The sequence below is a fragment of the Phalacrocorax aristotelis genome, chromosome 11 (assembly GCF_949628215.1).
Source record: "Phalacrocorax aristotelis chromosome 11, bGulAri2.1, whole genome shotgun sequence".
NCBI classification, from domain to species: Eukaryota; Metazoa; Chordata; class Aves; order Suliformes; family Phalacrocoracidae; genus Phalacrocorax; species Phalacrocorax aristotelis.
In genome coordinates this window covers 14,908,144-14,932,158 of record NC_134286.1, presented here as the reverse complement: position 1 = coordinate 14,932,158, position 24,015 = coordinate 14,908,144, and the positions used below count along the sequence as shown (strand labels likewise).

Genomic DNA, 24,015 nt, shown 5'->3' with positions numbered 1-24,015 from the left:
GGAATCATTTTTAGGGCTGGTGGAAAAGTGGAACATCTCATTTCCATTAATCTGGCTCATAGCTTTAGATTCAGAGATGGCATTAGCAGAGCACCACTTTCAGCCAGAGTGGAAGTTCAGCCTTGCATTTACCTCTGCATTAACTTGAGCATGACAGAGTAAAAATGCAGGAAGGATGGCAAAAAAAAAAAAATCATCTGGTAATATTTTTTCGGCAGAAGTAACAGCTTTACAAAATGTATAGGTTCAGTTATTCCCAAAGCAGTGTTTTGTTAGTAGCATAGTTGTGCATACAGTGCCATGGCTGGACGATGTGCCTTGCCCACGGCAAGTAAGGTAAAGCCTCAGGCACATGTAATTTAAAATTTGTTTCTACTCTAGCAGACAGTTTCAGAGCAGCACCTATTTTTATTTTATAAATACAGAGTGCTCAATTTGCATTCCTGTGGTCCCTAGGAGCTAACACCAAAACCATCTTATGTTCTAGATGTGTTTTAGAAAGTAATACACAATTGTGTCTTTAAAATCCATCAGCACAGGTTGCAAAGGATCCCTCCGTGTTCTCGCATGAGCCCAAGCCTGCAGTCGTTTCCTCATCCTCCCGTTAGAAATTGGCATTGCTGGCAGAAGGTACTTGCCAGATTGTGCCCAAGCAAATTAAACATGGCCCTGTATATTTTAAACCCCATTTCTAAATTAAAAGGAAAAGAATGTTCCCCAAACTACATTAATTCTTGACTTCGCAGACAGTTACTAAAGGTGAGCTCGCACATGGTATATGGGGGTGCCACATAAAAGCAATGGCCAAATACCTTGTTGTCGCATTTCCCTCCTCCTCCATTTCGTTGTTTTAGTACTTACAACATTGGATATTTAAAAACAAATAACTGGTGTCAGTAACGACTGATGCTAACAATTTAAAACTATTAGTTTGTATTAGGAGTGAAATTGGCAGCGGTGGGGGTGGGGGATATCAAAGATATATCTAACTCTTGCTAAAACAACAGACCAAGTGCTGCCCTCAGTCACCCACAGGCAGGTATTGCTAGCAACAAATGACTTTCATGTGTACCAGAGAACAAAACTTTGGCATAAATCCTATTGACCTTATCAAATGGTTAGTTCATTTTCTACATTACACCATGCAAATACAACTGAATGTCCTCAAATCCTACTGACCTCCCTATAAAGACACGATTGGATCTTTTACCTCATCATGACCTACAGATGGGAACTTACAGCAACTTTGATTCTTCCAGCTTTGGCATTTTAAATAAGTGACTGTAGGTTGGTTTTTTGGGCAGTGATGGTGTTTGGTTTTTAGTTTGGTTGGGGACTCTGGGAGGGTCGGGGTAGTTTTTTGTTTGGGGTTTTTGGGGGTTTCTTTGTTTAGGTTTGTTTTGGGTTTTGGTTTTTTTGTTTTGTTTGGTTGGTTTTTTGGGTGTTTGTTGTTCTTTGTTGTTTTGTTTGTTGTTGTTGTTTTTTTTTTAATAAGGATTATAAAAACAGTGTGAGGTAGCTAAGTGAAATATGGTTTTCATCTGCGAGTCTGGAGTCCTACCCTGGCTGGAGACAGCAAATCACAAGTGAAAATACACTCGACTCTCTGGGATCAGGCTGCCCCACTACCACAAGCAGAATTCTCTATCCACTATCTGCTCAAAGCAGCTAATAGAGCAGCAACAGTTTTTGCAAGACAAATATTAAATTTATAAGGTCGCTGTTAAGCCATGTCTATATCAAGTTATAGCAAACCCTGGCTTACATGAGTCTATATATGCTTTCAAAGAGCTACTCTAAGAAGCAAAGAAATGTCGACTCCAGAGAATCACAGCACCACTGGTTGGAAGGGACCTCAGGGATCATCTAGTCCAATCTTTCTAGGAAGAGCACAGTCTAGACAAGATGCCCCAGCACCCTGTCCAGCCAAATCTTAAAAGTGTCCAACGTGGCCAAGTTACCCCTTCCCTGGGGAGATTATTCCAATGGTGACTGTCCTCACTGTCCTCTCGTGTCCAATCAGAATCTCCCCAGGAGCAACCTGTGTCCATTCCCCCTTGTCCCCTCCATGTGACTCCTTGTAAAAAAGGAACCTCCATCATCTTTGTAACTGCTTATTCAATTTAGTACAATATCAATTGTGAACAGTTTTACTGACATTTCCATTAATATGATTTTTCTTTTTAAAATATAAATCATGGACAAAAAAATATGGTACAGTCGCCTACTGATCTCTATATACTAACTGTACTTACTAACCTGAAAGTGTAGAAGATGCCATTTTCCAAACACCATTTACAAATGAATCTTGATTTCTAAATTAAGAGAAACGCCTGACACACCACAGTAATATACATTACCCACCGGATTGCCCCAATTGGGTTCTTAACCATAAATAGTTGGACAGCACAAAGGTCAATGGGTGAATTTACTGCTGGATGACTCCATAAATTACTAACTCAGAACACCTAAACCCCAAACTATACCTACAGGCATTTGAGACAAACAGAATGTCACAGTCTCAGTAACAAGAGAAGACAAGTGAAATCAAGTCTGCTTGAGTATTTTGACACAGACGCTTCATTTTTTTTAAACCTTAAAAGTATAAATACTATCACAAAATCTTCACGAAAATTTGCAGTTATTGGATCGGTACTAATGTTGAGTATTTCACCACCTACTGCAAAACTGTTTAGAACAATTAGTCACACGTAAACACCACAAAGAGCTCAAAAATTAATCTGGGTTTTCATATGAAGAGAAGCTCTTAAAAACTACAAATTAGGATTTCAAGGAGTAAGCTTATACATCTAATGACTACTAGAAGCCAGCTTGCTGTATAAAGCAAAATCATATAAATGAAAAGGAAAAGGGCAAGATCTCAAATAACTTATTGTGTCCCAAGGACTTGGACATGACAGTGAAGATTTGGGTAAGTCCTTAATTGGTTTATTCAGCCATAGCTCAGATTCCAAATATGACCAGCTCTGCTGGACATGTTCTCACCAAGCATGCACAAAAATACCCTGTATACTAACCCAAGAATAGGAGTGCTCGACATTCAGTAATTACAAGGACTTAAAAGTATCTTTTTCTTTCTATAGCTATGTATTTGCAAAAGGTGAGCCACGAGTTTGTGGGTTTTAATCCATTTTAATTCCACTGCGTCCATGAAAGCTGAGGCCAAATTCAGAGGGTATCAGTCAAACCGCTTTACTTCTGGAGAACATGGCAGGAGAGTTCAGCTTGAAAGAGGAAGCCAAAAGAGGAAACAGAAGACAGGAGATTCAGTCAAGGGTGGTGTCCAGCAAAGAAACTACTCGAATTTCCAGAATAATATTTGGTTATTAAACTGTATATCCATTATAAGAAAAGACATTATGTATGCTGATGTGACTTAAGATCCCTTCTAATCCCTTGGAAACGCAACTCTCCCTTCAGCGATGCATTTGACAAGAAAAGAACATCTGAGCAATAGGATAAGCCTGGCTTGTGCTCCTAGGATGCTGTGCGGTATTTGCTTCTGCTGTTCCACAATCAATTAATAGTGGGATTCTACTTAATAAAGTAGAATAGTTTAGAAATACACTGAAGAAATGAGGTGACGGCAGTCTACACAAACACACAGGCTTCCCCTATACTAAACAGCAAAGGGGGGACTCCATAGGTGAATCATTGCAGCCTGAAACGCATCGGTCTACCTTTGACCATGGAGGGAGTCCACATGATCAGGCATTCAAAATTCAGCCAAAGGAGCCATGTCCTAAGTCTAAGGAGAAATGTATTCAAAGAAATAGAAGAAAATACTTATCTTGGAGGACCTTTCTGTGCATAGATGCATAAGTCTCCATGCCCATACACACCTCCAGGTGCCTGTGTGGTGTAAAAAATTACTAGACTAACCATTTGATTCATCAGCAGGTGGAATCACGGGTTTTAGAACATCCAAAATGGAAACAGACAATGATGCACCTTAGGTCATATCCCTCATGTGAAATTCAGGCATTCATTTCATTCTTCACTCTGGCTTCATCAGGCCGTATTTTTGTGTATACTCCAAACACATCCATAACACAGCCAAACCAGAGGTTTTTCCTAAGCAGCACTGGCTCTCCATGAATTAATTCCCACGCTGGGAACTGGTGCTGCAGGTCTGTTTCAAAGAGAGCGACGTTTCCAGCGGAGTCCAGCTGCCACAATCTACCTCGTGCAGATGGACTAATGCATTCTTTCATGGGTATTATCTGAGTTGCAGGGCCAGAAAGTGAGGGAATGTGTAACAGGCTGAGCTCTTGCCACATTTTGAGGAAAGGTAAATTGTCAACAAACATTTCCTACATCTGATATCTTTTGTATGGAGAGCTACGCTTTTAATAAAGAAGCAGCTGCCACTGCTGAACGATTAATCAATACTGGTAAGCTGACATCTTAAGAACTTGCTGAACTAAAGCTTTTCTTTTCCTCCTGCATTTACAAATAAAGTGCTCACTATTTGACTAAAGCCTGTCTACTTGACTGGAAAATATCAGAGTCCTATTTAAATGACATTTGCAGAGAATGAGATTTTATCCTGGTCGCTGCTCCTTATCGCTAATAATAACATCAGATTAGTGGATTTAGGCCAGCCGAGTAGCAATGCCTTTTCTGATCCCTTCTTAAAGCAGCTCTTTCCATCTGTCTAGCCAAGCTTTCCTCTGCTTGTATGGGCCAACGATTAGGTCTTAAACGGAGTTTCAATTGATACCATGTGGGATATCTATACAGAGGTTCATTGTGTTGCTAAATTCCAGCCAAGGCATTTATCAACTCTGACTGCTGCTTACTTCAAAAGAGCAAAACACCTGGATATTTACAGGTATAAACATTCCTACACCCTGTTGCCTTACTGAACAACAACAATAATTAGACAATCCAATTTTCAAAAACACACAATTTGCTCTAAGATTTATTTTCCAAACAAGATACAGGATCAGACACTAAGCTCATGTCAAATAACATGACAACTGAGCACTGCAGCGTACTTGACGCACAACTCTGCACATTCAGAATCTGTCCCGCAACCTGTCAGTTAATGGGTGACTTGCACTTCAGCACAGTGCGGCTCATTAGCAACAGTGGTTTTCAATCAGGGCTTTAGAGGTAATGACTGAGCAATGTGGGAGCAGACAGAAAACACACTGAACACACACACACACACCATATACACTCACAGCACAGTAAAACTTCTTTTAAGGATGATTATTGGTTTCGTCATCGTTTTTATTCATAACTGACTTCAGCAGCATAAGCAAGACGTAAGATCCAAATGCTAAACACTCTCAATAAAAATATTAAAGCCAATTATAAAGCAAATCTATGTTTTATTTCCTCTCCCCTTTTTTGTGGTTTTTACTTTAAAGGTCATTTTGTATTCCTAGCTAGGCCACTTACAGTTCGTTAATAACTGACATTTCCTCTTCTTAATATATAATGCAGGCCTGACAACTGCTGCGCACTGAAGATAAGATGTGAAACCAGTAGTTCTCATAAGAAACCAGTGTTTCTAGATCATGAAAATCTCCTAAGTCCTGGGCTTGTTTAGTTTTTAACAGGGTCTTGCTCATTCCTAACCTTGACCAAAAAAGCGTTTCCACATGGCAGTCAGGCTCATGCCATGCACAGCTACACGCAGAAAGTTGCCTGACTTAATCAAGCAATGGTGGAGACATGAAATGAATATTTAGCAAGGTCAAAGTCAGACTGCTCTTTGAGAAGCAGCGATTGCTGACAGTTGAATGAAAAGCACACAAATCTGGGATCCTATTTTAATACCTACATATTTTTACTATTTGTCATCCTGTTAACAAAACTGCATTAAAACACAATATTAGAAATCTAAGAACACTTTTATGGAAAGGATACAATCTACTGTATATTTATGCATGTCATAAAGCCCATAATGTATCTTGCATGAGACCATTTATCTTCATTTCATAGGGTCACAACAAGTACACGCTACTTTTCCTTCAGGAAGCCTGTGGCACGTTGAGCCAGCCATCAGTCATAATAAGAAGCAAAAAGACAAACTTATTTCATTAAAAAATAGTGCATGAAGTAAAATGGAGAACTCCAAATTTTTTAATTAACAGGATTGTGAGCATCGCTTATCTTTGAAAACAGCAAATTAGAATTAATCACATTTCAAGACCAAGTTAATATTCTCTCTCTTCTACAAAATGACTGTGATTGATCTAAATCTAGTTATTTCATGCAAAACTAGGTTAAATACTGTGGATCTTTATGACCACACAGAAAGCATTATCATGACAGACAACGCTATTGTATTTCTGTTGCTGGGTAAGCCACAGTAAGTCCAACTGCAAGCTATCGAATAAGGAAAAAATCTCCAAGCCTTGAGTACAAAACGTTTGCCTGATAAAGTTTTCACAGGAACACATTACTGAATTTGCCTGGTCGTTCAGGTCCCGTAACAAAGTCTGTCACACCCCCTTTTTGCGAGGGCACAGCAAGCCAAGGGCAACCCATGCCACCCCACTCACCAGCAGTACCGCTCGGAGGATCAGCAGGCTGCTCCCACATCCAACTGCCCCGTTCCCAGCTGGAGAGAGCTGCTGGAGCACAAGGCGCTCCTACCACATGGTCTTTCAGCTCTCTGTCTTGGGGAGGGCAACAGCAGCCTGCCACATCTGCTCCAGATACGGTCAGGACTGGCAGATACCAGGTATGTTTCTCCATGAGAGGAGATGCTAATCTTTAGTCTTTAGGAGGTACCTGAGCATTTACGGTCTCTGAGTCTGGGCAACTCTGCTCATGTGCACATAACTATGAGAAATGATGCTATCCTTTTCTTCTTTTTTTTAATATATGTATGTTTAATATCTATGAATTACCATGTACAGAAACATGCTGGTATCTCAGTACGGCTATAAACCATTCTAGCTCTGTGACCATGCAAAACACTCTTAATGTCTCAGTAATTTGGGATAATGAGGAGTAATAACATTATAATAAATTATGACAAACATCGCTGTAAACCTTTTTCGGATTCATATGTTATTTTGTGCACATACATATACCAAAGCTTCTTTATAATTCAACCTCCAAAATTTAACATCCCAGGCCAATAGCCTGAGTTCAGCGTTTACCAACTCTCTGAAGCTAACGTGAACAAAGGCCATATCTGCACATCAAAAAAGAGCTACTCTGAGTCAAAGACGAGTCCATACAACGTCCAAAGAATTGGCAGTGAACACTGGTTTTATAGAGAAAAGCCGGTGACTGGGTATTTACAAGTTGTAAATGACATCTGATTTTGTGAGCCTCCCAGTTAGATGCTGAGACTGCAGCTCACCATTTCTCTGATCAGACTCTGGCAAGATTTTTTCCCCCCCCTTAATTCAGTTTCGTATAAAATCTTAAAGAATTTCCTGCTAGCAAGAAGGCAATTGCAGGGTATGTGGTTATACGAAGATAATCAGATTCCTGGGGGAGCAGAGGTCCTCATGTGTACGTTTTTTTTTTTTTAATCCTCAGGGGGGGTGATTTTCTCACAACACTCACACAGCCCCTATCCTATTGTGCCTTATTGCTTAATTAGCTACCGGATGAAATGTAGTTCTGTTTGCATCAACTTTACGTCTACTGTAATTGCTCTGAGTTGCAGTTCCAAGAAGAAAAAACGGATCAAATAACTACACATATTTTGTTTGATTAATCATGAAAAAATCACTAAGGGATTAAAGTGAAGCCATTTTACTCCTGTTGATCATGTTCAGCAATTTGAAATTATTTTATGAACCTGATCAATGTAATTAATGGGAATGGCTGTTAATTAGTTACACTAGCAGGTGGGCCATGAAAAAATGTATTCACTTAATACCACAGAATATCATGCTATTAGAATTTGTGTTGATTCTGTAGCATCTACAGAGCAAGGGTTTAAAAACCGCACAGGACCCTGGGCTTTGAATTTCCAGCAAACACACCATACATACACACACGCACACTCAGTCACACAAAATTACTGTCGTAAAGGCAACGTAGAGACACAGCTGTTTGGAGATTTAAGACCATAATCAAACATTCTTCTTTCTGTGATTGTCTTCTTTATGACAAGTCCCTACACCAAGTCTCACAGCAAACCCTCCTACTGGTACATCAGGAACAAAACAGGTTTCAAAGTAACTGGGGCTTCACTCAGCATCTTGATAATTCAGTCACTCTCATCTGGTCCTTTCTAGCCTCTCCCTAAGGAGAGGGCTTTCTGCAAGAGAAATAACCTCTTGGGTGTGAACTTGAGACAGACAATAAAAGTGTTAACTGCTCTGCAGTGTTATGTGGCTAATTAGCAGCACTAAGAGTTTAAGGGTGATTTTGATTATCACGGCAACTATGAGGGATCCCCATCCCCAATGAATACAAGCATTATTAATACTGTGGGGATTTCTTTCTTTCTTTTTCTTTCTTTCCTTTTTTTTTTTTTTTTGAGAAAAACAACAATTGAATTGTGGAAAAAATGTGTGTATTTTTATAGTGTGATACAGCTCGGGTTTGCAGTTCCTGCAGGAGCAGAGTAGATAGTATAACGTTACTCAAACTGAGGGAGCGGTACAGTTCCTAGAATTCCTCTCCAACCAACTTATAGATTGGGTCTAAACAGTGCAGCAACTGAAGAGAAGTTGCTCTCCAGTCTCGCAAAGGCAGAAACCATTTCTGAAGCATTCTGGTCTGTTTAAAAGACAACGCAGAGAAAGGGAGGCCTCAGCACAATAATAGAGCAGGCAGGACAAGGGCAAGAGGAGGGAACCACCACATCTGAACAAAAAGCTTCTGTCCCCTTTTTTCCAACAAGAACTTGGTAAAAGTCAATGGTAGCCCCCTTTGCTCTGCAACCTAATTTGTCCAGACATCTGCAGAGGTTTTTCCCCCTTTTGTGCTCTACTCTACTCATATGTACATAAGCCGATATATAAAACATCTATATGACATGCATTTGCGTATACCTTTTAGTCACACACAACCACATTGCTGTACTAAGACAATCAGTGGTTATGGGACAAAATCCCATAACCACTGAACTTAAAATATTCCTTCAAAAAACACATGACCCTGGGGTTAAAAAAAAAAACAATCAAATTTTCACGTCATCCTTAAATATCAAAATAACAAGCGCATTAGAAATAAAGATTTGAACTTACTATTTGGAGATGAAGACGTTCAAGATTAGAGACCCCAAAGGCAAAAGTGTTCCTTGCTGCACACCTGAACAGGAGAGTTCCTAATTGCACACCTGAACATGTGGCCAAGCTGTTGTTTGCTGTTGGTAGGGCAACTCCAGGTGAGCTTGAGCTCCTGATCAATCCCCGACATGCTGTGTCAGCCCATGGCTCTGAACTACACTGTTTGCAAAAGGCTTTTTTTTACGATTAGCATCAGAAAAACAGCAAAGGCTGTCTCCCTTTGAAAGAGACTGACATATCAGTGAATGAAGAGACGGCAGAGCAAAACTACTGTTACAAACCTTAGGGGTGAGCAACCCCGCAAGTGCCTGTTTTTAGCAGGACTTGAGTTTAATGAGCTCTTCAATGGCTGTGACCCCTCATCACCAGGGACATCTAGGTATAAGAGGAAGGGCTATCTTTTAGAGAAAGTGCTGCCCAACAAAAAGAACAAGTTCCCTATCTAAAAAGGAGAGGAAAAACAAAACAAACATCACCATTGTTTCTATCACATCTTAATGATAATCCCAATGGACTGGATCCAGATTGTAAGGAATCAGCCTTAGCCTTACCTGCTGGTTCCTGCACTAAATATTCCATGTACATAACTGTCGGCTTGAGCCAGTGTATATTGGCCTCTTCAGATGAAAGAAAATTGGTGTCGGCAGCCTCCTGAGCACATTTTAATCATCAGCCTGATCATGGGTGCATGGCAGCTGCTCGATTGATGGTGTTAGACAGCGAATAAAGAAAGGTGCCAGCAGTGCCCTCAGATCTGACATAATGAGGGAAACATCAGTCATTTGGCTAAAAGGCTCATAAAGGCTCCATCAGCTGTGACACAGGAGTCTGTCTTATGCAAAGCTAATGAGGAAATGTGGCAGTGTTAGCATTCTCTTTAGACAGTAACAAGTTGCGAGTGAGCTGCATTTTAGATGAAAAATCCAGTTGAAAACAGAGCAGTTTTCATGATCTTTGCCTAAATAATATGCTGATGTCTGGGAAAGACTGTTAGAAATCAAAAGATTTCAAAAGGGTTTTAGAGCAGCCATTCCCAATTGATATCATGTGTATCAGTACATAAGGCTTATCTCATCTGACTAGACTTGACCATCCTCACCATGGATCTCAGACTCACACATGCTGCTATTCCTCCTTTTAATGCTGGGAACTACTGGGTGTCCAGGGGGTCACCAATTAGCAAGGTCTGGGCACAGACAGGGCTTTCTAATTGATCTGTGCAGACCTGAATGGGAAGTAGTGAAGACACAGCTGCATAACCCAGTCCTGCACTGGTCTGCTGCTTTACCCCCCTCAGAGCCCTGGAAGCAGTGGTTTGGAGTCATTTGAGACTAGTGCCCATCTCTAATACATGAATATTTTAGAGCAGTAGTCCTCCAGGAAGGTACAAGCAGCTAACCCTACCTGTGTATTGGGTTGCAGATTCAGACTGTGAGAACAGTATACCCAGGAGCTGTCGGAAGGGTTGCTCTGGAGAGTAAGGTAACAGAGGGGAAGAAGAGGCTCACAGATGAACTTTCACTTTCAGTCAAATTTCCATTTCTAACAACTTCTTCCATTTCAGCTTCCTAGCATGTTGATATATTACACTAATTATAAAAATGACCTTCTCCCCTTCTACATTTTTTCTTCCTACCACTGCTCCAGTCGATAGATTTACAGTCTAATGTTATTTCTGTGTATGCCATGAGAGCCATTCCAACAGCAACAGGGCATAATGAAAAAACAGCCAAAAGGTAATTAGAAATCTTGCTGAAATGTTATGTTTGTTACATGAGGATTACAATGAATGATTCAATGAGCCTCAAAGTTCATCCTTAACATTGATAAGTGGGTTTCTGCCAAGAAATGCACAGCTGGTGACAGCAGGGATTCAGGGTTTGGGAGGGACACACACTTCTAAGGTGAAATTGGAGACAGGGATTAGAATCGGAGAAAACAAAGGAGGTCTTTATTCCTGGAAATGTTAAAGTCATTTTTCAGTGGCAAAGGAAATGCCATTTTTATAGCACATACCTAATCTTTCCCTTAGTTTTGATAACAAATGTTTAGTTATATCGGTAGAAAGTGGGATTCCAGTGTTAAAACAAAGAAAATGGCCATCAGGTTTTCTGACTTTGTTCCTCAGTCACGGAGGTACCGCGTCACGTTGTGCTGTGGCCTTGTGCGTGCCACTTAGCCAACCTGCACCTCTAGCTCCTTGTTTAACAAAGCAACTAGAAAAATAAAATTATACTGGTAAGCAGGGTTAACCTGGTATACAAAGAGCTGTCAAAACAGAGATCCCAGCATGCTGGGACTGCAGATGCACAGAAGTTTCCCCCCAAGTCCTAACATAGTATTCCAGATTGTTCCTGCCCAAAGGTACACTGCTAACTGCAATAGCAATATACAACGTAACCCGCCTGAGAAAGCAATCTGCTTAAATAGCTCCTCCCAAGAGGTTGTCCCCAAGTACTGTCAACTGCTACAAGTAATGTTTCATTTTTCTTAGAGGTCTGTCTCAATTGATTGTTATCAGTCATCTGAATGACCATTTACAACAAGTTTCAAAATAATACTCACGGCCTATAGCTGCTATTAAGGTTAATTAATGTTTATGAAGACTGTTGAGATTCTTGAATGAACGGTTACACGCTGTGTATCAGTGCTTCACTGTATATTAGAGGAGAAAAAAAAAGATATGTTTGCTTATGAAAATTAATTCTCTGGCCTCCTTTTAGACCTCTGTGCTGTAAGTTAACTTTGTTTAACCGCTTGCTTTGTAGTAATGACTTACAGAGCATAATACCTTTCCTGGGAAGAGACTTCGAAATTGCACCAGCACTTTGGAACACCGTGTCAGCGTCAGAGAGTTACACTGCAAATGGTCTAAGTGCATAATTTTTTAACAATAGGGCTTTATTTCTGCTGAAAGTTAATATCACCAAGGTATTTCACTTTTATCTAGCTCCATTTACACTTATATTTGCTTGGTAATGTGGTTTTGCCAAGCTGTACTAATATAAATTACAGATTATTGTTTTCAAACACATTCTTTTTTCAGCTTATATTTTAGAGCTGCACAATTTGTATGTGGTATTCTCAGTTTACTTTCTACAATGTATCTGGTATAACCACATTGCCATTCAGTATAATGCATTAGGTTAAGGGTATATAGTGGCTAGTTTGTGCGAAGCCAGTGAAATTTTCCTGAGAAATAAATGCATGCCCTAAAGCCATTTTTGCAAAATACTAAATAGTAAACAATTACAATGCTATGCTAAGCTCCATGTTAACAGCTGCATGTTTTACAGACTGACATACCGAACATTGATACAGCAGCATCTGTACAGAACGTATTTAAAACTGTATTTCAAAGCCTGTAACATGCCAACATGCAAATTAATAAATTCTTCTTTCCAAATGTCACCGGCATGGTGATTTCCTGCCAGCCTGAGCGTCATTCTCCTGAAGCAGTAAAAGTAACACAGTCAATCTCCTCTGAATCCTATCTCCCTTGCTTCCTGCAGGGTCCCCAGGAGTTTATGATTCATATTCAGAAAGCTGTATGCAGTAGCCCTTTGGGGATGTATATTAATGAAGAAATTTTCTCACGCCAGAGCTGCCTCTTTATTGGAGTACGAAGGGTACAGTCTGTTCTGAGCCGCTTTTTAATTTCTCATAATTAACCCTGCCAGAATTAACATCGGTGGCATCACTGACAGCAAACTGAAGAAGCCACATCAGCAGAGTTAAAGCTTTTTCTGTCTTCCCCTCTCCCTACTCCCCTTTTCAACCCCACTCCCCCACCCCCCATTTTGTGTGTGTTTAAAGAAGAAAGTTCTCAAAGTCTGTCAAGACGATCGTCCTGTCATTGCACTGAGCGCCCTGCTGGGATAGGTATGATTAGAGCATTTTAGACTTCCCTGCTGCTAATACCAACTTATTTCAACTCTTAACTGGCCATGTGCCATGTAGATTTGTGGCAAAGATCCATGGTTTCAGTTTCTTTTGCTCTGTGAGGTACAGTGGTTCACCTGATCTCCACTGTGAGCTGATGGAACCAAGATCTAAAGCCCACTGCAGCATTCAGACAATCTCTTCTACTGCCAATGTATTAAAAGACAGATCAGCTGTGCTTTGAGCAGCTTTAATCTAGCTTCACACCAGCCCCTTTTACACAATCCTGGACAGATGATGAAAACAGACTAAGAACACCAAGGTATCCAAACAAATACATTTTTTTTCTTCTGTTAAGCCAGAAATACATGTGTTAAGTTTTCATATTCCTGCAGCCACTTGAATGTAGAATTTCAGAGAAGGAGAAAAGGGATGAACTATCAATCTCCTATCTGATTTTCTCTACTCATTTTCTCTGAGAGGAGAGAGGTATCCCAGAGAAAGCCTGATGTGGTGAACGGTGTTATAAATGTTACAGTTGAAGCTCACCCACCCCACGTAACTGCTCTGAGAATCAAGGCTCTAGAGGTCAAAACCTAGACTGGCTTACACAAATATTTTCCCCCTCCTTTGATCTTTTGGTGAAAACTGACAAATTATAAAGTTGAAAGGTCTAACAAAGGTGACATATAAGACTGCTGCTGTTAGTCACGTGCAAAGCACCAGTGGATGAACTAAAAAAAAAAAAAAATCAGTAGTCTTCATTCATCTACCTACCAGTTCCTGTGCAAATCATATTTATTGATCCTTTTATTCCCTCAGTCTAATCATAGCCTTACTTTAGCAATGAACAAAACTTTTGATCATGGCCACTTTGCTTTCTGCACGAGAGAACCTAACTCACACAAGTCCTCCCACGGGATCATGCCAGGAGATAATTATTTTAATAGTTCATAAGGAGAACTTCCAGTAATACCCCACTACTCCGCACTTGCTTCTTTTCACACTGCCTTCTTCCCTGGGGCCTGGTATTGCATCCTACTTAAAATTTCCAAGTGCTAAGACACCCTCCTGGACCTCAAAAGGTCCCTGTAAAGAAAGATGTAAATTTGGCAGAATATGGTATGTGAAACATCTTCCACCAACTACCTGGCATGATGTTATTGTAACACGTCAATCTTAAAAGCCCAAATCCACAAAGCCAATAATATTTTCAGAGATTTGATGGCTTAAGAACAAGAACAAGGATTTCCATCAATAGGGGGTAGAAGTCAGGGAGAACACAACGGTTATGAGCAAGCATGTGACAGCTAACAGAGGTGCACACACACTTCCCTCAACAAACCACAGATTGCATTGTAAAACACTGCAGTTGGTGTAGCGCTGGAAATATGCCAGTGCAACCAGAATGATGATATGCTTCTTGCATTGTCATCTGACTTGATAGGCACTGTTCGAACACAATCTGTGAGTAATTTTCGTTTGCCACAGAGACCACCAGAGGGTAAGAATCTGATTTACATTCAGCAGTCTGAAAGGTCGCAGCAATGATGGTACTGCAGATTACTTGCACATACAACAGTAGCATCAATTGTTTGAGACCGTTACAGTGTTTGTGTGTATCGCTGTATATAAGAACATAAGTATAGATCTGTGAGAAGGAAACTGAATAATTGCTAAATAACTTCCTGCATTAAAACCAGGAGACAACGGATTTTTGCAAAAGCTGTCATTAAGATGACTTCTTCTATGACTAGGGAGGCGTAACAAGCCTGGGTGGGCATGAGTTTAGGACAGTGCTGGTACCAGGAAGGTATCAGTTCACAATGGAAGGAAGGAAGGTATGTAGCGCTAACATCCTGGAGTCCTACCTGAAAGGCAGCAGAAAATGAGGAGTGCCAAACATGCCTAGAAGACAAGCTCTTTGGTTATTTACAGCTCCTGTGCGACCCAAGCTGCTCTTGTGCGAACGTCAGTTTGACTCTTCCATAAATTGCCTTGCATGCCGCTACAGTCCTGGACCACATCCTTGTCCCCCTTCAACTTCTCTAATTGCTCTAAATGTCTGAACAACACTCAGCATTTTAATTAACTCCCTGTGACTCTTCCCAGAAAGCACTACAATTGAGAAGATTATCAACTGCATGGGATTTCTGGGGTTGAGTCTTGAAAGTCCTCAGGTAATTATGAGACACTTCCGATAAGCAGCAGATATATTTGCACAGCTTTCTGATTTGGCGCTTTTCATTTTATGACTATTTCAATCACTAACACACATCTTTTTAACACCTGTCTACAGATGGACAACTTAGCTGGGAGTGCTGTAGTGTAATAAGCAAGGAAGGAGGGAATGCACATGAAGAACAGCCAAACAGTGCTCAGAACAACTGGGAAGGTATTTGGAGCATAGTACAGAAAAATCTCTGAAGCCATTTGTTCTGTGTATGGCTGCAGTAAAAGAAAAAGCAACAAGGGAACAGAGATGCATCAACAAAGGGCTGCAATACAAATCATAGGAAGTGAGATGATTTCTCTAGTAACTACCTCACAACTGGAATTCTATCCACAGTTTCAAGCATCACACAGGTAAGTTAGTTTCACCGTAGAGGGGGTGCAACTTTAAAAACCTTGAACCACCTTGGATACTTAATTTGTTGTCAAGACAGGCCAATGTGACTGAATTTATTCTTGCTAGGAAAGAGATAACTTTGAAATGACTGAACAGAAATATTTCATTTCATATAACGAAGATTTTAAACACAGCACAGAAATGTGGGAGCGGGGGAGAACCTGTTCATTACCAGTTTAAATAAAAACAAAACAAAATTGTGGGCATCATATAATTTCACATTTGGAAATAAAGAGCCAGTATTTGCTATCAGTGTCAGCTATAAAACTCTCATTGACTTCAATGAAAGCTGCAAGTGTACATCTAATTGAGGAATCTGGATCACAAAATGTAAAGAAAAATCTTTTTGCTTAGAGAGTAATGAATATGCCATATTACGCTGCCAAGTAATATTATTGCCACAACGTCTCAACGAGTTTGTGAAACGGATTGATATTTTTATTAGTAGAGAGTGGATTGAAAGAGAGCAACAAAACAAAATGAGAATGAAAAAAGGTAAAAGAAATCAGGCTTACTGGGCCAAATGGCTTTTTCATGTCCATAAATTGCTAAGTGTATTTCTAATTAATTTCCCAATTCAAACAGCCAGAAATAAAGAACAGAGGCTTTTGAGTGTGCCGTGAAGTCAGTAGAGACTCTGTAGACTTGGACAAATAATAGTATAAAATGGTTTATGAAACCAGAGGGTTTATGGTCTATAAATAACTTCCATGTATTTTTATTCTTTACACGTACAATATTACCGAGGACTGGATGATAGCTTTTCACTGCTGCCTGGTTGACTTCTTCCACATACACACCCAAGGTAATGATGATATTGATCCTGAAGAGACATTTTTTGAGACAGATAAAAAAGCCACACAACTGAACTAATAGAAAGGGCCTAGCAACTTAGAGGTAAAGCTGCAGTTCTTTAAGTGAATAGCAATTGGCTATACAGTCTAAAACCTACATCCTAATATCTGCAGGGGTCTGGGATGAAGAAGAAAAAAAAACAAGAATGAAAAAAAGAGGAGTAAAACATCTAAAAGATTACTTATGGCAGTTAGTTCCCTTTACGGCCCTTTAGATAGCTACTACATAAATTTGTAGGCATCTAAATATTATTTAAATCTAAAAATATATAAGATATGTTAAATTGTCAGTGTAAACAAGAGACTCAGTGAGAAAACGCTTGTGATCTTTAGGACTTACAGCATGCTCTTTTTTTGGCTAAATGTGCAATTCAAAACGTGCCTAATTCCTAAAATCCATATATGTGACACTGCCTGGGTTTCCATGACTACTGCTCTGAAAACCATATTAATTATTCAAGAGGTCCATGCCATTCTCCCTGCATTCCATAAGGAATGCTGGGAAGCACTGTCTGCCTTTATAGAGCAACACAGATATTTAAAAGGACTGCATCACTGGCTCTAAATACCACAGATATTTTCTTACAGCACTGTGACATCAGCATGAAAGGTCCCATAATTATTATTTAAACACTCCGGTACATCAGTAAAAAACCACCCACACCAAGCCCCCAAAACAGAAAAACTCTCCTCTGTTTTTTTTCTTCTATATTTCAACCATCTTCCAAAAGGTGCTTTAATTCTAGTCTCTGTTTTAAGTAGGATTATATCAGGATGATAAACAAAGTCAATTAGCTTGCATGCAGTAGGGGTTAATGGCCTCTGTTTTTCTAGAGGATATAGTTTCAAATTATGAAACTTACATTAAATCAAATTTCTCGCATCAGCTGTGACTAAGCACCTGTTTGCCATATCTGTTGATCTCTGTATGTTTTAATAACCATAATCAGTGCAAGGAACATTCTTTACAGATAACACTATCAAACCACACTGTAACAAAGTAAGGAATGTCAGCGTTCAAGCAGTACATACCACCACTGACGTCCTGTCACAGCAAAACGATCGGTGCCAATCACACGAGAGCAGCACGGGCGCATTATGGGGCCAATTACTCAAAGGCAGAGAAGAAAGGAAAGTGGGCCAGATCCTCTTCTCAGTGGAAGCCAGACAATAGAGTTACCCCAGATTTATACCTGTGTGACTGAAAGCATAATCTGGCCCAGCATCAATCTTTCCGACACAGAGTCGCTTGGGATCTCAATTGGCATATATGTAATACTCAGGCAACCCTTATGGAAAAAGTCCACAGAATATAAGAGAAAATCATAGCTTTTCTGCAGAATTTTGTAAGTTAAACCACTACATAAAATTCCACTGCTAAGATATATTCTGGATCTCAATTAAATGCTCTATATTCCTTCCATATTTTAGCTGTAAAAAAAAATATACTCTATTAATGTCTACACGTTTACAGAATATTTTTTTGTTTAAAAAAATCTTTTTTCTTTTAATTTAAAAAAAGAAAATTTTATTCCCAGATCCTCCAAGTTGCAGCCCTATTACATTCTCCAGTAACATCTACAGAATATCTGAACATGCTGCTGCCCTTTTACCTAAAGTGGAGATTTAAACGCAGGTGGCAAGGCGAATCTGAATTTCCTCAAAGCATGGATACAACCTTCTTTTAGTCCTGTCACCACAGAAAAAAGCCAAATGAACAACAGGGAAAACACAGCTCCAGACTCAAAGCCTATGGAAGTCAGAATACCATGAACAGATCCCAGACTGACACTCCCTGAGCATGATCAAATACACAACAGTAAACAAACCAAGAAGTGCAGAAGTACTTTTCAGTCTCAGAGCCACGGGAACACACACCATGCCTGTGCATGCCTCTCCCTGTGTACGGTCTCTTTACGGTACTCCTCACACTCACAACATTTGACAAGCTGGTCTGCATCCCAACGCAGGTCACAGTGCAGCAGCGGTGCAGGAGCAGGACCCAGGGCTGAGACGGAAGTTTTGTCTGACAATGTCCCACATCCTGCATCACCTACTTACCCTCTCTCAATATCTGCCTCCTCTCCCAGTGTTTGCTGGATGAAAATCTCTCCCCCCTCCAGCTATGTACAGCACCTAGCACAATCCTCATCCTCCCTAGTTTAGTTGGAATGTCAAGATATTGTTATAATACAGCCGATATACTATTACACATAGTAACAATTTCCAATTGCCTACTTCCAGAGTTTGTCTGTGGTTTTTTTTATCTTCCTCCCAAACACATTTCACTAACAGGGCACCATCATTACTATTATTATTTACTATTCAGATTGCAGCTCTAGCACCCACAGTGCGCATTCTTTATTACTCCCAAGTTCTCACTTGCTGTACCAAGTGCTCCATCCAAATACAGATAAAAAGTAATTTCCTCAAGAGCAAGGTGTGAACTGAGCATACTTAATTGTGCACTGTTATATCAACTGTATAATGTTGCAATAAAATTCCAAAACAATGTGATTAAAAATTATACCAAATGAGGATACCAAGGTGCCATAGCCAGTCAAAGCACATTTATCCCATCTAAATTATATGCTAAGCAAATAAAATAAACATGCAATTTGCTAATTAAAGTGCACTCTCATGTATCCTGTAACCACCATAAATTATACAGCAACATTTAATTTTTTGACTGTTTAGCAAGGTTTATGACTGCTTTACTAAATTAAACACAGAATGAAGGGGGCAAATTAGCAGGAAAGCACTGCTTTTCCCCTCCCATTTCCTTTTAGATTTTTCCACATAGTTTCTTTGGTTTGTTGTTTTTTTAATAATCACACCTTGCTACAACAGTATCTTAATTTTACTGTGGATCTTCTCCACTTTTTCTTGCAAAGTGTCTGTTCTACCTGATTCAATGACAGCTGTTTGCTTTTGTAAGTTTTCTCCAGTAGGGAAGTCAGAGCATTTAGTTTATCTTATTTGAATAATCCTTTAATAAGGATTCTAAACCCAAAGTCCCCACATTGGGTCAATGGCAAAAATGGTGGGTTTTTCCCATCAAATAAGATTAAGATTTTCAATCCTTTCATTTCACCCAAAACAGACTGCCCAAATCACAAATGGCACCTGACTGGATTCTAGTTGAAGCTGTGAGCCTTCCATCATCTAGAGCCAAATTCTGAAGGCATTCCTGGATTCCGCTCGAGGGGAACTGTGAACAGTTGGGGTTTGTTTTCTTTTAAAATGTACGAAAAGTCACAGATTCTCTCTGTTTGCCTGACAATCAGGTGTTTGAGACTTCTCAGAGGCAATGTTTTATCCCAGAATATAGTCAGGTAAAGAGAAAGGGGGGTGGAAAACACTGTTCAACCCCTTACTCTACTCAATTGCTTTACAGCTTCTCTGAAAACTGCAACAGGATTAGTTATAGGATCTGACCCTGCCCCGGTTTCTCCTTTCTCCGTTTTCCATACCACTTGTTCCCTTTGCACTTGTATGAAAGCAAAGTGGTTTATTTTCATATTCATTCCCAATACCCAAAGATTAACATTCCTCAAAATTGTCCATCTATCTGAACTTCAGAGACCAACTGTGACTTCTGTAAGTTAAAATGAGAGCATCAGACAACAGGACGACCTTTGCAGTTGGCCAACATTACCTCTAACAATACAAGAAAATTAATGTTCAGCAGTGTTAGCACTGAAGCTGATGTTCTGTACCCAACAGGTACCTGCAAACTCCCCCAACCACTGCATACCACAGGCATGCTAAACCCCCTATAAACATGGAGTTAATCACAGACTATTTAGCCTTCCTGTGTAGCAGTGCTGCTGAGAGAGTTTGGCAGACTCTGACGCATTCTGCATTCTAAAGAAATGCAAATCCATCCAAACCAACACAGAACTGCCAAGACAGCCCAAGAGTTTCATGCAACTGTAAAGATGATTAAGGGCAAGAAGAGCTTTCAGCTGAAGCCCACCATCACACCAGGAAGCCCCAAATGGCTATATCCAAACAGGGTACAGAAGCTGCTACTGTCACAACCTTCTTACAGAGGTCAAAGTGCCTTGCTGGAAACGTACAACATTAATATCCTATTAACGTCAGAAAAATCTATCCAGAAGTTAGAATCTTTACAGAGCTGGTTTTTTTTCTAAAATATTCCAGAAATTAACGCATACACTAGAAGAAATTTGTCAGCAGATACTCTGCACAGGGTGGAGCTTCTTCCAACAGAGCAACCGAGAAACATTTTCTCCAAACCTTTTAGTTGCACTTTAGAATAATATTGTTTCATAGATGTCTTCCTTTCACAGCAACTGAGATGACTATATTTGTACTTTGTTGGTTACAGATGCCTTTTTAATTGGTATTACTTTGCAGGGAAGATCAGTGAGTTAGCTGCTTTATGCACAGTGCTGCCCAATTTGCAGTTTTGCTGCAAGACCTTTTCCCTCAGAAATACTCCTAAATTCCTGTCTTCAGTGAAAACTGCCTCTCACCAGAACAAGGAAATAGTTTTTCTGTCTAATCTGCCTCCTGAAACCCTGCCTAAAGACAGCTCCTGTTTCATTGGTAATTTATTTTTTTTGGAAAATGGGGGGAAACTGCATTTCTTTTTGTCTTTCAGACCATCCTTTTTCTAATTTTTCCTGCTGACTGGCATTTAATAATATTGCTTCTGCAATGAGCAGAAAGCATTAGATTCTCTTGAAAACAAAATGTTGAATTTTTTTTTAAAGCAATTTCTTCTTCTTACACATGTACAGAGATATGTTAGCTAAAAAATATCCATTATGCCTTGCCCATGGGGGGCTGTGTGACACCATCTCTCAAACCTCTGCTTATACCATGTGATACAAAATAATTTTAAATACTAGACGGAAACAGTCCCTGCAGGTTTAAGGATGAATCATATTTTCTGCTCTCTGAATTATGTCTCCATCTGCTTTGATTTTTGGGATTGGAACCAGATTTTGGACTAAGAAAGTTGATGCCAACAGCTTGTAAAGCTAGTACCCAAAAAGATGTGGTGGTTTATAACTGAACAGCCAGTGTCAGTAAGTATTGTCAGGCTAAATGCTCCAGTGCAGAGACACGATGTGCTAATTGAGAAGAAACAGCAGGTGCATAATTCAGGGGTTATAAAATGGATTTTCTTAGCATAGGTGAGGTTCTAGGCTCAGTAATATTTGGTCCAGCTGTTTATCAAACTTAGCACATTTACATATGTCCTTCTTCAATCCCTCCTCCCCTCCTGCCCGGCTGATTAAAATCAATAGTGCTTTGTTGTAGGGTTATGAGAAATTCCAGAAGTGCAAGATAAGCTACTCTCTCAGTTCAACCCTAACAGCCAATGGTGCTCAAGGGAACTCACGACTACCAGGGCTATGGCTCACTCTTTCCGTCTTGTTATGACTTAAGGATATTTTAATACTGGAAAAAAAAATAGTTGCCATCATTTCCAAATTTCTTTCTGCAAGATACTTTCATGTCATGTCCTGGGAAGCCTTCCAACTGAGGCCTGAACTCTTTGACAAATGGAATCAGAAAGTGCCCCACCTTCTCCTCCTCCTCCCAACATGTAACAGCAAACTTATTTTTAAAGCAAATAACAGTGGCAGAAAATGTTTTTAATTAATTCCCAAATTTTTTAGAAGAGGCCATTCTATAGGAAAAAACATAGCTAAGTTACAATACAATTCAAGCACCTTGTTTGTAGAGTGGGATTCTTCTCTGTTTTACCACTGTAAAGGCAAAGTAACCCCACAGGACTGAATTGTACTACATCAGATTTCCAGAAAATAAAGGAGCTGCAGCCTCGCAGCCTTGCAGCCTTGTTGACCTCTGCAGGATTTTTGCCTAAATGATTATTGCAAGATAAAGCCTTTTGACAAAGAGGAATGGAACTGAATTTTAAAAGAAAAATGTGTAACAGAAAATGTAAGGCAATTATCTGATTACTAATATGAAGAGGTACAGAGCCATGATGTATAATGTTCAAGGGATTATCCAGCTTTGAACAATGCTTGCTTAACAGCTGCTACCGAACTGTGGTTTGTGTACTTGGCAGAGAGTTTCATTAATGATAATCTACAGTGTTTACAGCCCATAGGCCTCTAAATATGTTAAGAACCTTTTTTATTTGTATTTTACAATCCTTTTCCCTTATGCTTTATGTTTTTCTTGGTATTTTTGAGATCTGAGGAGGTTTATGTTTCAAAATGATTCATTCTGCTCTGACAACTGCAGAGCAAGATTGCAGTAAATGTTCCCTTGTTATCAAGACTACGTATTTATAAACAGAAAGGAAAACCATCTAAATTCATACCAGGGTTTGGATCACCACCAGCTAATACATTCAGATGCCAATATACAGTGCTCCATCATTTACATGCAAAAGTAAATGTCAAACAGAGGTGTCTTTGCCAGTTACTAGATATTCCTCAGTCACTTCTTTTCTTGGATCTGTCAGGTTGCAGCAAATTGAAACTGCCTTATTTTTGACATTGCATTTGACATGAACTTCATTTAGAGGAATCCTGCAATTATTTTAAATGTACAGTATTGATTAAGACTTAGATTTGCTTTAGAATTTGGTTTTCAGATGTTTCCCTGTTCTGCTCTTTATGGCAACACTTAGGTAATACTAGGAAAACAGAACATAATTAAGTATATAATTCTGTTGTGGAGGGGATTATGTATTATGTAGTACACTCGAAGGAGATCATGATTCAAAAGCCAAGTCACTGAGTCCTGTCTGTAATCGTTTTGACACACAGTATTTCAATGGCCATGATTCTGTCATGATAAAACCAAAGGAGATTATTGCTTCAAAGCAATTGGCATAGTTAATTTTGACACAGGGCAGCACATTTCTCCTCCAGTATTTTTCCCCTCTTTTGTCCTCCTCCCCTTCTTAACATCCGATTCATGCAAGTTCCTTTTGCTGCTGCCTTCTCTGTGCCAGTGATGCTCAGCTGCTGGGAGCCCTCCTGCCAGGCTGCACTCCCTGGGGAATGTGGCGGTGCAAAGAGCTCCCTTCACCCACAGCAGTACGGACCAGAAAGTCTCAGCAATGTGTTATCCTCATTCCAGCTGGTATCACAGGGGCACGAACACACGAACACTGCATCTCAAGCCACTAGAGGGTTTTTTTTGTTAGGTTTTTTTTTGTTTTTTGGTTGGTTTATTTTTTTACACTGGCCCTCCAGTGCGCTGAGCTGCTGAGCTAGCCTCACTAAAATGTACACTTGAAAGAAATCCTCTCCCCTCCTGATCACTATTGGTTTCTATAGAAACAAGAAGGAATCTCTGTTCTTCTCTAAATTTTTTCCCCTAATGCTTTTTGCAGTACTGTATGAAACCAATTTTTTTTTTCTAATTTTTTTTTTTTTTTTACTACACAGCC

General features: G+C 39.7%; 1 protein-coding gene across 7 annotated transcripts in view; it reads right to left on the bottom strand.

The window, feature by feature from the left end:
• Positions 1-24,015, bottom strand: part of AFF2 (ALF transcription elongation factor 2) — a 340,458-nt gene that overhangs the window by 274,627 nt on the left and 41,816 nt on the right. The window lies entirely within an intron of this gene.